This window comes from Hibiscus syriacus, unplaced genomic scaffold (genome assembly GCF_006381635.1).
Source record: "Hibiscus syriacus cultivar Baekdansim isolate YM2019G1 unplaced genomic scaffold, ASM638163v2 tig00110610_pilon, whole genome shotgun sequence".
Lineage (NCBI taxonomy): Eukaryota > Viridiplantae > Streptophyta > Magnoliopsida > Malvales > Malvaceae > Hibiscus > Hibiscus syriacus.
The window spans coordinates 5,783,239-5,799,022 of NW_024062800.1; the positions used below are offsets into that span (position 1 = coordinate 5,783,239).

At 32.9% G+C, this 15,784-nt stretch overlaps 1 pseudogene; it reads left to right on the forward strand.

The window, feature by feature from the left end:
- The first annotated feature begins 6,873 nt into the window (after positions 1-6,873).
- LOC120135685 overlaps positions 6,874-15,784 on the forward strand; it is a 61,433-nt pseudogene continuing 52,522 nt past the window's right edge.

Consider the following 15,784-nt stretch of genomic DNA (forward strand, 5'->3'; position numbering starts at 1 on the left):
ACCAAACTGACATGTGCCCTACACTTCAAGATGATTCTCATGAGTACACCAATACAGATGGAAGGTTTCCCAATCCTCCACAAAGGAAATATGATCCTTACTTAAATACCTATAATCCAGGATTGAGGGATCATCCTAACCTTAGCTACCTACAATCCCAGTATTTTCCACCTGAGTAGTCTTCTTCAAAGCCAGGTATGTCCCTAGAAGAAATTGCTAAATCACTTGCAACTAATATACAACAATTTCAGCAAGAGACAAGAAGAAACATACAAAATTAGGAGAATAAAGTGAGTCAATTGGCATTCTCCATGAGTCGGTTAGATTCCCAAGGTAAGTTACATTCACAAACCGTTGTTAATCCAAGACAAAATGTTAGTACAAACACATTGAGAAGTGGAAAGGAGTTGAAGGAACCTAGTCCATTGGCACATGGGAGAGCCTTAAAAGAAGAAATTGAAAAGGAAGTTGTTGCTCCTCAACCTCAGAAAGACCAACATAAAGGACTCAAAAGCGAAAAACCGAAGGATTTTGTCATAAATCCTCATTTTCCCGCTAGATTCGCTAATTCCAAGAAAGAAACAGAAGATAAAGACCAACCTAAAGGACTCAAAAGCGAAAAACTGAAGGAATTTATCATAGATCCTCCTTTTCCCTCTAGATTCGCTAAGTCCAAGAAAGAAGCCAAAGAAATTCTTGAGACATTTCACAAGATCGATGTAAATAGTCATTTACTTGATGCAATTAAAGAAGTACCTCAATATGATAAAGTTCTTAAAGAATTGTGCACCAACAAGAGAAAGCTCAAGGGTAATGAAAAGGTAAGTATGGGGGAGAATGTTTTAGCTGTCCTCCAGAAAAAACTACCACCCAAGTGCAAAGATCCAGGTATGTTTACTATCCCTTGTAAACTCGATAATGTTAAGATTGAGAGAGCAATGTTAGATCTATGAGCCTCAATAAATATCATGCCTTTTTCTATTTATTCATCTCTTAATGTTGGTCCTTTGAAAGAAACATGAGTGATTCTTCAACTTGCTGATAGATCTAATATATATCCTGAGGGAGTTTTAGAGGATGTTTTGGTGCAAGTTATTGAATTGGTTTTTCCTATATATTTTTATGTGCTTGATATGCAAGAAGATGATTCTTCTAAATCAACATCAATTTTGTTAGGAAGGCCATTTTTTAAAACAGTTAGGACAAAAATTGATGTAGATGATGGTACACTTACCATGGAATTTGATGGTGAAATTATTAAATCAATATTTATGACGCCATGAGATATCTTAGTGATGTGTCCTTTGTTTTTTTCATGGATGTTATTGACCCTATAGCACAGGAAACTTTTGATCAAAATGAAGATGACAAGTTGAAAGATACACTCAACATGCATTTCATTTCTAAAGGATTGCAGGGAATCATGAAAAAGTTTGTGTTGGATCTTGATTTGCAAGATACAATCCAAGAACTAGAATCACTTAAACCCATGAGTTATGATGTATCTTATATCGAGTCACCTCTTTCTTACACCTAGCTTCTTCCTTCTCTTGTGCATGCACCAAAATTGGAAACGAAGCCTTTGCCAAATCATCTGAAGCATGTATATTTAGGAGAAGAGGAAACTATTTCGGTGATCATTCCCAACAAACTCTTTCACTTAGAAGAAAAAAATTTGATTCAAATGCTTAGAGAGTACAAGGAAGCTATTGGGTGGAGGAAACATTTCTCTATCGATGAAATACAAAGTTTGGATACATGTAAAATATTTAAGGTCGATGATCATCGTTTCAAACCTTTTTATAAAGATTCTCTGGTGCATATTGTTGGTCAAACCATTTTGGAGTACCCAACTTAGGATGATTAAGAAGCTACGACGTTTAGCCAAAAACGTTAAAGAAATGCGCTCTTGGGAGGTAACCCAATTTTTCTTTTTTCAATATCTATATTTGTTTTTTTTTGTTTTTATTTTATTTTATTTTTTCCCTTGATTTTTCAGAGTACGATTAATCTTGTTTTCCTCTTTAGGTCATAAGATGAATTTTTGTTACCCATGGGCACACCTTACAAAAAAAGAATTATTCCTAAAGTCTCTCACTATCCAGAAAATGTTTTTGTATAATACGTGCCCACGTCTAAACTCAACAACACTTTTGGTTTAGGAAACAAGATTCAAAGAAATTTTTTAAATATAAATGTGTCGTATCTTTTCTTTATTTTATGTGCTCCTTCAGAAGAATGCGCGCCACAAGCCGTCATCTCCGCTCCACCCGACCCACATCTCCGCTCAGTCTGAAAATCAAACCAGTCAACGCACAATGCCTTCACCCCCATCTTGTGAAAGATATCGTGGTTGATGCTCAACATTTTTATGGGAGTTTTCTACTCTTATTCTTTTATGGTTTTTGAGCATTTACTTTTGATTCATTGAGGACAATATATGGATTAAGTGTGGGGGAGAGTATTTTATACATGGTTTTGCTTTGAACATAATTTTGCTTCATTTTTTTGAAAAAAAAAATATGATTTAGTTCTTTTTTGTGATTTTTATCTTCGAAATTCCATATTCTTTTGATGTTTATCCTTACATGATTTGGATTGTCGTGAATTATAGAATTAAGTTGAAGCATAATAGGGGATTAGCTTGAGTAGTCGAATTCTTATTTGCTACACACTGGTTGATTACTCTTGATAACTGATTAAATGAAAAATGTGTGGGAGTTAATACATGTTTACCATTTTTTGTGATTTTAGGCAAATGAGCACTCATTTTGAGCATGCACCATTTCTTGATTGAGTGATTTCCATAAATAATTGATTTTTCTAGAACTTGCTTTATTATACATGTCGAAGACCACATTTTAGAATTGGATGCATCAAGAATGATAAGGGCATTTAGGTGAAACTACTTTTAGCTTTCGTAAAATTTCTACCCTAATTATCATCCTTAGAAAGCCAATTTTGAGCCTGAGCCTTTTTGTTTAAAATTAACCATGGTACAAGCAAATATCAAATCATTTTTGTTAATTTCCCCTCTTTTGAACCTTGAATTATAGGATTGCATGAGCTTCTTCACATGAGAATTCAATTTATCTTGAGAAGATCGGAAGATGTTGGAATATAGTGATTCGAGTTGCAAACTCTTTTATTGAAAAAAAAAACAAAACAAAAAAAAAACAAAAAAAGAAAGAAAAAAAGAAGCAAAATTGTACAAAGGAAATAAAGAAAGAGATATTGTGTAATGAAAAAGAAAAGTTATGTGGATTGAAGAGAACATTTGAAAATTGGGTTCCATGTGGATAAGTTTGTATGAATCATTCGATAAAACATCTCAAATTCATGTCCTATCAAACCTCACCTAAGCCCCATTACACCCTGTTTAAGACCCTGAGGTTTTTGTGCATTCAATTCATTGATTAGTGGTGGGGATGTGATAGGTTAGCAAGCCTATGGTAAAAATCTTTCTATGCTTTGGCTTGAAAGTTTTTTGACACCCGTAAACACTTCGAGTGTATTGAATGAATCCAATGTGATGGTATTACATCCCACTGCATTTTAATTTTGAAAAGATTGATGGAGTGATTATTCATGTGTGTTGGTTTATGAGAATTTCTTATACGAATTGCTCGTTCCTTACTTGTGCCTAGATTTGAGTTATTAAGGCATGATTATTTTGATTATAGAGGAATGAGAAAAGGAAGAAGAAGGATTGATGTTGAGAAGAGTTATGAATTTGAACTATTGTATGCTTGAGGACAAGCATTGGTTTAAGTGTGGGGGAATTTGATAAGATGCATATTAGACATATATTCTATGATATTTTCCTCATATTTCAATATCTAAAATTGATTAAATCATGGATTTTGATTATATTTCATATTTTGTGGATTAGGTTGAAGATTTGGATTAAACAAGTTAAAAATCTAATGATTAGCATATCTTCACAAAATCCCCAAATTAAGGAGGAAAAATCGAAATTCAAGAAGTTGGCAAGACCAGAAGAGGTTTTCGCATAAGGCGTGGGCACGACATATTCATCCTGAGCTATCGCAGAAGAAGTCTTCAGTTAAGGCATGGGCGCGCCTTACCAGTCCGTACAACCCTAAATTAGGGTTACGAATTTACAAAGGAAAAAGAGTTTAATGACGGCTGGAAGACTCTTTTGAATTATTCTTATTTCTAGAAAAGGATGAGGACATTTAAAACCCCTATTTTTGTGGGATTTTCTTTAAGGGAAACTTCCATATCTAGAATAGGAAAATCCTTATAAAAGGGGAACTAGGGATTTCATAGGGGACATCAAGTTTTCATTAAGATTTTCTTTTGGTGTTCTTTCAATTATGAGTAGCTAAATACTTTTGTTCCAACTGGAGGATAATTGAAGTTTTGTTCTTCAAGGATTGTGAGATCTAAATAATTTTCATTGTTCTTTTACTTGTTTACTATTTATACATCTTCTATTTTTATTAAGAATTATTGTCTTGATTGATTGTGCAAAGGGCCCGTTGTTCAATTATCAAGTTGATAAATTGTCATTTAGAACTTTAAATCCGTAATTGTTTAAACATTCTAATATTAGTGGTAAAGTAACATAATTGATTTTGATTATGTTATAAAGGTATATAACCTAGTCTAAATGAACCGAGCTTGTGTATTCGTTGTCTAGAATTGGTGGTCCCTCTAGTGGTTAATGTTGTTGGTGGATTAAATCTTAAGCGCTTGTCTAGGGTTGTTCATTAACAAGGGAAATAATCAAAGAGCTTCTCTTGATTATCAAGAAACTAAGGATAGACAGGTTGTTAGAGCTTCTTAATAACCATAACCAATTTAGTGAAAAGTAAAAAATTTTATCATTGCATCTATGATCAATTTTTTGAACCAATCCTGAAATTATACCTTTAGTTGGATATTTCCTTAATATTAATCTCTCTAAATTCATGGTGGATTTTAAATGCTTTTTATTTTTGATTTATTCTCAATTTTAAAACCCCTTTTATTTTCTTTAATTTTCATTAAAATAGGTCTATCCAATCCCTGTGGATTCGACCTTGCTTATCGCTACTACAAATTTATATTTCTTAGAGCAAGTATTATTATTTGTTGGATTCGACACCAATCATGGTTAATGTTGTTGGTGGATTAAATCTTAAGCGCTTGTCTAGGGTTGTTCATTAACAGGGAAATAATCAAAGAGCTTCTCTTGATTATCAAAAAACTAAGGAGAGACATGTTGTTAGAGCTTCTCAATAACCATAACCAATTTAGTTAAAAGTAGAAGATTTTATCATTGAATTATGATCAATTCTCTGAACCAATTATGAAATTATACCTCTAGTTAGATATTTTCTTAATATTAATTTCTCTAAATTTTTGGTTGATTTTAAATGTTTTTTCTTTTTGATTCTTTCTCGATTTTAAAACCTCTTTTATTTACTTTAATTTTCATTAAAATAAGTCTACCCAATCCCTGTGGATTCGACCTTACTTATCACTACTATAATTTTATATTTCTAAAAGCAAGTATTATTATTTGTTAGATTCGACACCCACCACTCCACCCCTACTCAACGCGGCTGATGCTAAAAGCGCCTCCATCTCGGGAACCTGAGATGATTAACATTGCATCACCATCGTCCTTCCATCAATGACACTCCTCTCAGCCAGATGATGTCACCAGTCCCTCACACTCATGGGCACATCGTCCCTCGCAACTGGCATTTTTATTTACTTTTTTCTCCCTCATCATGTACTCAATGCCAGATGTGGATTATTCCTACTCCATGCATTTAGTAATGCTTGAAAAAGTGAAGAGGTAAATTTTGAACCACTTTCAGTTTGACTTTTACAAATGTACCACCCGAATTTTGGTTATACAGAGGACTTTGGCGTTGGGTTTCCAATGAGCAGACCATCGACGAGGCAGCTGGGTTGTGCTTCTTCGTCGCATCATCATACTAGGTCACCCACTTCACATTTATTTGCGAAAAGTTCCATCGAAATTTTTGTATCATCTGACGTTCCACCCGATTACGTTGAAAACCTGGAACTCCACTGCAAAGGACGTACTTACTCCATCCCAACCGAAGAAGAATTTGATGTTTCTTGAAATTCCACTACGATGAATAAGTTTGATTTAATGAAATTCAATATCAAATGTTTCAAGTATGTAAGTATATCCCTTATCGCACCTTAGACACTTTGTATCTTATGGAATTCGTTGCACATTACTTCGATGCTATTGGTTGGTCTTTATAGCCTAAAATTAGATGTCGAATGTTTTATGAGTTGGTCTTAGAGTTCTATACCACATTTACTTTTCTGTAGCATCGAGTTGTTAGCGCAAATTCTCCTGATGTTATTTCGTTTCGATTGTTAGGAAAATATTTTTATATTTTTGTTATAAAGATTAGTTTTTCTATGGGGTTCATGACGGATGTCATAGACCATGGCTATTTAAAATATGTGCATGAGATTTCGTAGGATTTCAACACTGACACTGCCTACTCTGCTCTTACCAGTTTGACAGGACAATTATACAATGTAAGAACCACTAAAAGATGTCATATCAATGACCCCACGCTTCGTTATATTCACCGATTCTATGCATACAATTACTCGGGATGAAATGACACTACGTCTTTCTTGAGAAAAGTTGAATTATTCTTTCTATGGTGTATGCTTAATAGAATCAAAGTTAATTTAGGGTTTTGGTTCACGTGAATATTTGAGCGCATTGTGCGCTCTAATTGTCCTCTTATTCTCGGTCCTTATATCACTAATCTCGCTTCTACTCTATTTCTATTAACTTTTGATGTTGAAAAATTTACTTACGCTTCCTCTATGGATGGTTTAAATGTGTGATACTTGGGCACGATGGGATTACCCGCTGACACTCCCAATGTTCCTTTCATTGTTCCTCCTGGCACCGTAACACCTCAGAATGAGCGTGTCCACCTTCGAAGGCGTGCACCACCACTAGAGCCGGTGGAAGATCCATGGCCAAACATGCAACATCAAATGCATGAAGTAAGTGACCACCTCAACTGCATCGAATTTAATCTTGCCTAGATTTTTTCCTACCTTCATCCAAGCACCTCTCGCTGAGGTCGTTATCTCAACCGTCACTTAACATAGGGAGTATCTCTATTCCTTCTCCTATGATTTTATTTTACATATTAGGAGAATAAGGTTTAAGTGAGGGGGTATAGAACGCTTGCATCGAATTCTTACTCGCTCATTAATATGCTTGAAATTGAGTTACCTTGGTTGATTTTTTGAAATCTCTTGTTATTAATCTTGATTATTTCATTGTCTCATTGATTACCCAATGAGTTTGTGATCATCCTTTTATCAGATTAAGGGTGCATGATAGTGAAAACGATATGATTTGTATTTTTAAAAAATTTTACATGATATTCCATGAACTCGTTGGTTGATATATTTCTCGACTTGATAAACATTACACATTCTTGTGAGATTTGATCATAAACGAGCATACTTTTCATTCTTGCTCATTTGTTTGATTGAGTGCGTTGGATTAATTTTAACATTCTAGAACTTTTGATTAAATGCATATCGAGACCACACATTGAACTTGATGCGTTAACATGATTAGGGCACTGAAGATTAACCCAATTTTCTATCCAAATTACCTACTGTTTTATTCCATTTCTGAACCAATTTTGTGCCTTTACCCTTTGTTTTTACAACATTATAAAACCTGTAACCTTTTATTTTTATCATCTTTTGTTACCTTGTCAAGATAGAGACTGAATTGTTCCACAAATAAAAAATAAAGAGATAAAAGAAGAAGCATTTGAAAAAACATTATGGTTCAATTAAGTGTTTAAATAGAACAAAAATATAAAAATTTCGAGCAAAAAATAGCAAAACAAAATCGAAAAAATAGAGAAAAAAGAAAAAATTGATTGTTTGATTACGCTTCTTCGAGTTTATTTACTTTATTGAATTCATGGCTTGAAGTTATAACTTTTCATCTCTTGTCTTGACATTTAAGCTCAAATTTTCTTCCTTATCCCAACCATAACCTAAGCCCTATTACAACTTTATTAAAGACCATCTGATTAATGCATCTTGTTCATTCTAATGGTGGAGACTTGATTTTCTTACAAGCCTATGGTAATATCTTTATTAATCTAGGTCGTGAGTGATTTCTTTTACCCAAAAAAACTTTGAGTGATAATAAGTGAATCCTTGTGTGGTATTGAGTCTTGTTATATTGAAATTAATGGATAATTGGGATATCTTGGCTTTTGCTTAAACTTGTTACTAGTTGTGCCTATTTGCTTAATTGTCACTTTATTTGCGATACTCGTTGTGATCATTGACTCATTTGATGTTCTTTGATATATTGTGAGATGAAACATTAGTAATTTGAAATTTTGATTGTTGATTAAGGCATGCTTGAGGACAAGCATTGAATAAGTAGGGGGAATTTGATTAATATTTTCATTTTGTTAATATTTTGATGCTAATTAATCCGTGTTATTTCTTTGATAATTAATTTTGTTTCTTTACATTGAATTCTATGCAGGAATATATTTTCCATAAAACAACAATTAAAGGGCAAGTTCTGTAGATTTGTTTTAATTCTTGGATTTAAGGTTGAGCGATGACTCAATTCATTTCATGAGAATTGAAAAAGTGCTTCACGTCTTCATATTTCTTTCTTGGTTTTTGGCAATAGTGGATAGGCAATCAGCTTTTCTTTTAAACATCTCGACATCTTCAATCCAAAGAGTGCAAATTAGCTTGTTTGAAGTTATGATCTACCGTTAGAGAGAATAATTGGCTTGTAGGAAATTCAACTCCCTCAGAACAAACTTAGCGGCAGTCCACTAAGGAGAATCAAGATTGAGTTTAATTCTAATCGAGATAGCATAATCCGAGCATGAGCTTTTCCAGTACTAAAACAACATTGGCATTAACATCGCTAGGCGACATTAATCCAAACAAGGGCTAAATTCCAAAGATTGGCTTTGGAAATTTAGTTCACCAGAGAGAAGAGCAAGTTATGAGTGTTAGGCATTCTAGGTTGTAACCAACAAGTATTTGAAGTAAAATCAATTTTAGTGGTTGGAACGAATTGAGGAAAAGCGAAGATGGAGGTCATCTCTCATAATTATTTTCAATCTTTTATTATTCTCGCATTCATTATTTATTTATTTATTAAAATACCCCCTTTTTTTTTAGAGATTTCTTGTTAAAGATAATTCAAATCGACATTAAAAATTTCTAAATCCTTACGAATCTAACATTTCTTCTTTATACTAAGTTCTTTGCTTATTTATTTGAGAAAAAGGCTTATTTATTTGACAATTAAGACACTTTTCATCTCTTTATACACGTGAATAAGTCTGCTACTACCATGCAAATCAATTTAAATTTGGACTCCACGAGAATGGAAATGGATAATATCACAAAAGATTCGAAGGCTACACGGATGATAAATTTGAATGGTTCAAAATTTATCTATAACTCTAACCCCAATTTCGAATTTGTTTTGGGTGCAGGTGGACGGATGCTATCAACGATGCTCAATCCCAAGGCTCATAAAGTGGTTTACCTTCTAACCGACCTCTTCTTCCCCTAACGAGTCCCCTCTTAATACTCTCATACTTCCCATTACCCGTTAAACGTCCTCCACCAAAGGTAGGCCAACCTCTTATGCCATTCACAATAAGGGACAAAATATCAAAAGGAACACTCCAATCTACTCCTCAATCCAGAAAGTCATGACCAGGGATTCAAACCACGGTCGCGGTCGCGGTCACATTTTCGATCATTTCGTGTTTACCACAATTGCGGTCATAGCGGACGCTATTGTGGGTGTAGCGGGTATATCAGAAGACAGTGCTACCGCTATTTTATGGGCACTATCGTGGATACAGACCGCTATTTGAAACCCTAGCCATGACCGATGTTATTATTAACATGCAAGGATAAGTTAATTTCCAGTCTATTGTGAAGGACAAGTATAATGAAACTCCTAGAATTGGCCAGTAAAGGAATCTCCTTTCATATTTTATTATGGATTTTACTTATTTATCCTGAAACTGTCAAGGTAGAGGCAGATGCAAATTCCCGAGAGTCTGTTAGGAATATGTGTGAGACAAAACATACAAAGTTATTGTGAAACTTGGTTTTGATTGCTCGTATCGTGTCAAGGGTATTGGTTTCTCAGGCGTTATTTGGTTACTTTGGAATTATTCCCTCATAATCGAGGTCATGATGATTCACCCTCAATTCATCCACGCGAGGTTCATAAGTACAAATTTTCCATTACTTATTATGATAATATCGGTTTATGAAAGCCCTAGCATGTATAAACGCAAGATCTTATGGAAGGACTTTAGGAATAGTAATGTGGTAAGTGGAACTTCTTGGATCCTTAGAGGTGATTTTCACACCATTCTTGATGGATCTAATTTTAGCATTTATTACGATAACGCCAGCTGCAAGCTTTTCTAGGAATTCGATCAAAGCTTGAACATTGTCGACTTGGGTTTTAGAGGTCTGTGTTTTACTTGGAATTGGGGTGGAACTCTTGAAAATATATCCAATGATTATTGGATTAGGATCACCCGAGACAACTGTGTATCATCTCCCGTAGCTCAGGTCAGATCATAGGCCTCTTCTAATCCGTACCACCACTCCGTCGAGCAATTATGGTAATCATCCATTTTATTTTTTGTAAGTTGGATAAAGCACCCTCTTTTCCATTCTTTTGTTTGGGAGAACTAACAGTTTGAAGAGACTATGCAACAAACACTGTTGAAGTTCTCTGAAGCTCTTGGGTCTTGAAACAAAAATGATTTTGGCCATATTATCCAAGTGAAGAATCGGCTCAAGAAGCAACCAATTCGGGTGCAAGAGGCCATAGATTTCCATAACAATGTTAAGTTAAAATATACGTAGATGGATATTTGCTCCAAGTTTGAGGGTATTCTTGATTATGAAGAGCTTATGCACAAGCAGAATTCTAGATGCACTTGGTTGTTAGAGGGGGATCACAACACCAAATATTTCCATAACCATGTTGTCACCCGTGTGAAAAAGAATCATATCCAAGTTGTTCGAATCAATAACGGGTGTCGTAACCAAATAAAGACTGACTAGTTACAACGATAAGGGTTTTGAAATGATTTTGAAATGATTTTAATGAAATGTTAAGAGTTGCCGCCAGTCATTTTAAGATACGATTAGGACACAATAAAAATCGAGTAATTTAATAAAACATTTTTATTTTATCAAAACACCAAGTTTAGGTGTAATATCCTCAATACCGTGTTAATGACCAAATTGAAATATTTCAGAATATGGTGATTAAAGTAGATTAATTGAATATTTTAATGATTTATCTGGAAATATTTCCATAAAGTTATTAGTAATTATTAAAGGAATTAAAGGGCAAAATGGTCATTTGACAAGGAAAATTTTTATATTCCTTTTATAAGATAAGGGAACCACATGGGAAAGGAAAGAATTCTCAAGAGTTTCTTTGCTTGTTGATTAATTATTGATTTTAAGGTTGGGTTATGATCATTAGATGATAATTAAGCTTAAGGAAAGCTTAATTTGTTCTAAAACAACAAGATGAAAGATATAGAAGAGATTAAAGAAAATGAGTTTTTAGATGAATTTCTGGAAAATAGTTAATAAGTGAAATTTGAGAAGGAATTTGACTTGTCATCACTAACAATAAGAGATTTATGAAGTTAGAAAGGATTAATAACAATGTTGAAAGTTTAGTAAGATTCTTAATTTTAAGAATCATGAAGAGATATGGAAGATAGAGATGGTTTATATGAATACAAGTTGGTTTAAGTAATGGTAGTTGAGTTTAATGACATGATAGGGGCTTAAAATACAAGAATTGAAGGAAGAGTTAAGGATTTTCGGGTGTAAAATAAAAATTCTTAGCAAATTGTATCGATGCACTTTCAAATAAATGAATATCGAATGCAATTAGTGCATTGATGCATAAGGAGTGCATCAATGCATCCTCTTAAGAATAAAACATAGAAGGTGAATTGTGTACCGATGCACAGGTAGTGCATCGATGCACACGATAAGGAATGCATCGATACATAGAGTGCATTGATGCATACTTTTATTAAAAGATGAAAATAGCTTTCTTTTAGCCTAAGAAATGATAGATTAGAATACATCAATTGGATACTGATATGTATCAATGTATGATTATATAGATATCGAGCACGAACAAGTTCCAGAACGATTATCAAGTTAAGATTCGATCGAAAGAGAGGAAATCATAAAAGTGGATTGGAACGTTGTGAGGGCAAGGTGAGTGCATACAAGTTAGTTTATGATGTTTAATGGAAATAAGACTTGCGACGAGTCTATTTCCTATATTCGAATGGATGAATTTATGATCATATGCATATGTTTGATTTGGGTATATGTGATATATATTATAGTATGTATTAAATGATTTATGTGAATACATGTAGTATGATAAGTTATAGGAATTAATATGAATGATCTATATGATTACATGGGAATGTGAAATTGGTTATATGATAGGTGACCATACATGTTACATAGTAAATGTTATCAATTATAAGAATCAATATAATATATTTATATGACTACATGAGAAGGGTGATGAGTTAAATAAGATTAGACTATAGAGTAATATGAGAATAATATATTAGTGAAGGGAATCGAGTATAAATGATGATGCCAAACAATAAGATAAGTGTTATAGAGAAGAAGTATACTTAAAGAGAATTATGGTATAGGAGTTATGTAAAATTTAACTAAATAAATAGATTAACGTATTATACAAATAATATTAGATATGTGATATAAATTATATGTTACGGTATAAATTATGAGAATAAACAGAAAAATGAGACAAGATAAGTATTTACTTATAGGATAATATGAGATTATATGAATATATAGTATAACTTTATGAGGAAGAATCGGGTGTTATATGATTTAGGTATGGAAATGATCTATGTGTAAGTAAATTATGTGATTATGTGACTATGTGTGAAATGGAGTAAACTAGGTAATATAAGGTATGTGAATATAGGTATATAAAATAATCCACATGACTATGAAATAGGTGAAATTAAGTGGAGAGAATGATATGACAGAAAGCTACCAGAGAATATGTTATGAGAAGATATAAGAACATATATAAGCTATGTGATATGTGAGTTTATGAAAATGTTCTATGTGCAAGTAATCTACGAGTATGTGTGATTTATATGGAAATGAACTACTTGACTACGTGTGATCTTATAAAAATGTAATAATGAGACTATGTGTATATGTGAATGTGTGATAACATAAATATTATTGCCCATGTTATATGTTATGAGAGCTAGAGGTATAGTTGGCATGCCTAGAGTCGAGGGTCTACGCGGTCCTTCGGGATATATATGTATTATTTGGAACATGTATGAGGTCTTTTGAGACACATATTTGGTCCTTAGCATATGTATATGATTCTTAAGGAATTTTCTACGTGGTCCTTAGGGATATTTTATATAGCAATTCGGTGCAATTCTACGTGGCACTTCTGTGCATTTATACGAGCTGTGGTGACAGCATTAGTGCACAACCTCTAGAGACTCACATATCAATAGTTCTCACATATGTACATGGGGTAATCAAGAAATGATAATAATTATATATTGTGATATGATAAACTTTATAGCAAGGACATGATGAGGTATAGGTATAGTATATGATTAAGAAGGTTAGGTATATGTGCTATGTGAATAAATGATAAGTGACTAATGATGATTTATATGCATGCATGTACTTCTTATTAGTTAATCTGATATAATTTATATAATGATGTATGTATTGCTTGGTTAATTGAATAATATGTTGAGTAAGAAAAAAATAGATATAAGAGGATATAATTATAAGATAAAAATGATAAGAATATTGATATTGGAATAAGGTTAGAGATTTAAAATAATGTGTGATATGTATATGCGTATAGTATATTATATATAATGTTATATTGTTTTGATGTGCCATTATAAGATGATATGTTCATACATGTTTAAGCATTTAGAGTTTCCTTTATAAGTTTAATGTCTCACTAATTCATAGACTTTGCGTGTGATTGTTTCACAAGTAGGTTATAGAACCGAGAAGAGAAGCGAAGAAGAGAAAGATATGTCAACATCTCCCTTACAAAATTTCATATCAGAAAATAAATGACTTAAATGTGTTTGGTTATTTTGAATATAGTTGGCATGTACTAATTGATTGAGTTAAATATGATCTGATCGATTTTGGTTATTATGGTCAATTTATGTAAATAAACCACTTTTACTTTAATGAAAGTTTTAAATTTTCTTTGAATTTTGTCAAGAGTAAAAGTTTGAAAAGTCAATGTGACACCTCAGTCCAAAGTGTCATAAAATATGTACATACCAACACAGAGTGAAAAAATTCTGATCTGATAGTGTAAGGAGTATGTTGTCTTGCTAATAGAATAAGATTAGTTTAATACGGTAGAAATCTGATTATGAGAATTTCAAAGAAAGCGAGGGGTGAACCTTATGGTAGTAGCAATTCACTTACCCTGGCCAGGCAGGAGGAAGAGCGGACACCTCAGGAAGTGCCTCATAAGATCAAAGACTGATTTCAGAAAGTTGAAATCATATTAGAATAGTGATAAAAAATTTCACAGGTTTGAATCAGAAAAGTGATATGAAGTATTCTTATTATTTCACGTATACGATAGAATATGGTGAACAAGTGTCACCATAAGAAAGTTAAAAGATCTAAAGATGTGGTTAGAATTTGTAGAGAGATCGAGAATAAGTGCATTAGTGACAAGCGTATAAGATATATACAACCAGAGTTTATGAGTTTGAAATAAAGGAATAGTACCGTGTATAAGAAAGAATGTGGATAGAATAAGGGTTTGCATTTTAGATGGAAAGAGTTAGCGTTGCCTAACCAGATTCTGTGATGGAAAATATATAGAAATATAAAATTTTGAGATGTTGTCAGGATAAGATAACCAAAGATGAGGTGGATCGGGATACAATTGTATATTTTGATCAAAATAATGTGACATAGTGAAGAAGATGAGGATTCGTTTGTTTGAGTAAAGCTAAGGATTGATAAGAAGAGTTTAAGAATGGGTACATCAGTGATCAGTTTATAAAATAAAGGAAGTTAGAATGTTGAGTTGGAACAACAAAAATTACATGGTGTATGAGAATAAATGTGGATTTGATAAGTTAAGTAAACTATCACTGAGATAATTCCGACTGAAAGGAATGTATATGAATGGTTCGATGAAGGTTTATGTTTTAGATTGGAATAATTGGTGTTGACTAACATAATTATATGATGACAACTATATTAAGTTAAAGGATTAGAAGATGTTGTCAGGGTAAATTAACTAAGTATGGTGTGAATTGAGACATGATTATGTATTTTGATCACAGAAATGTAAGGTAATGGAAGAGACAAGAGAATAGTAATGTATATGAATAAGAGTGTGGGTTGGATAAGTGAGTAAATTGCACTTGTTGGATTTCAACTGAGAAGATGAATATGAGTAGTCTGATTAAGGCTTATGCCCTAAATCGAAACATTGTTATTGATTAGTTGTAATAGTATGGATAATAAAGTTATAAGATTTGAAGAAAAGATAAAGTTAAGTTAATCAAGTATGATGTGGATTTGGATATGGTTTTGATCATATAGATACGATGTAGGCAAGGAAATAAGTATTTGTATGTTTAAAAAGGGG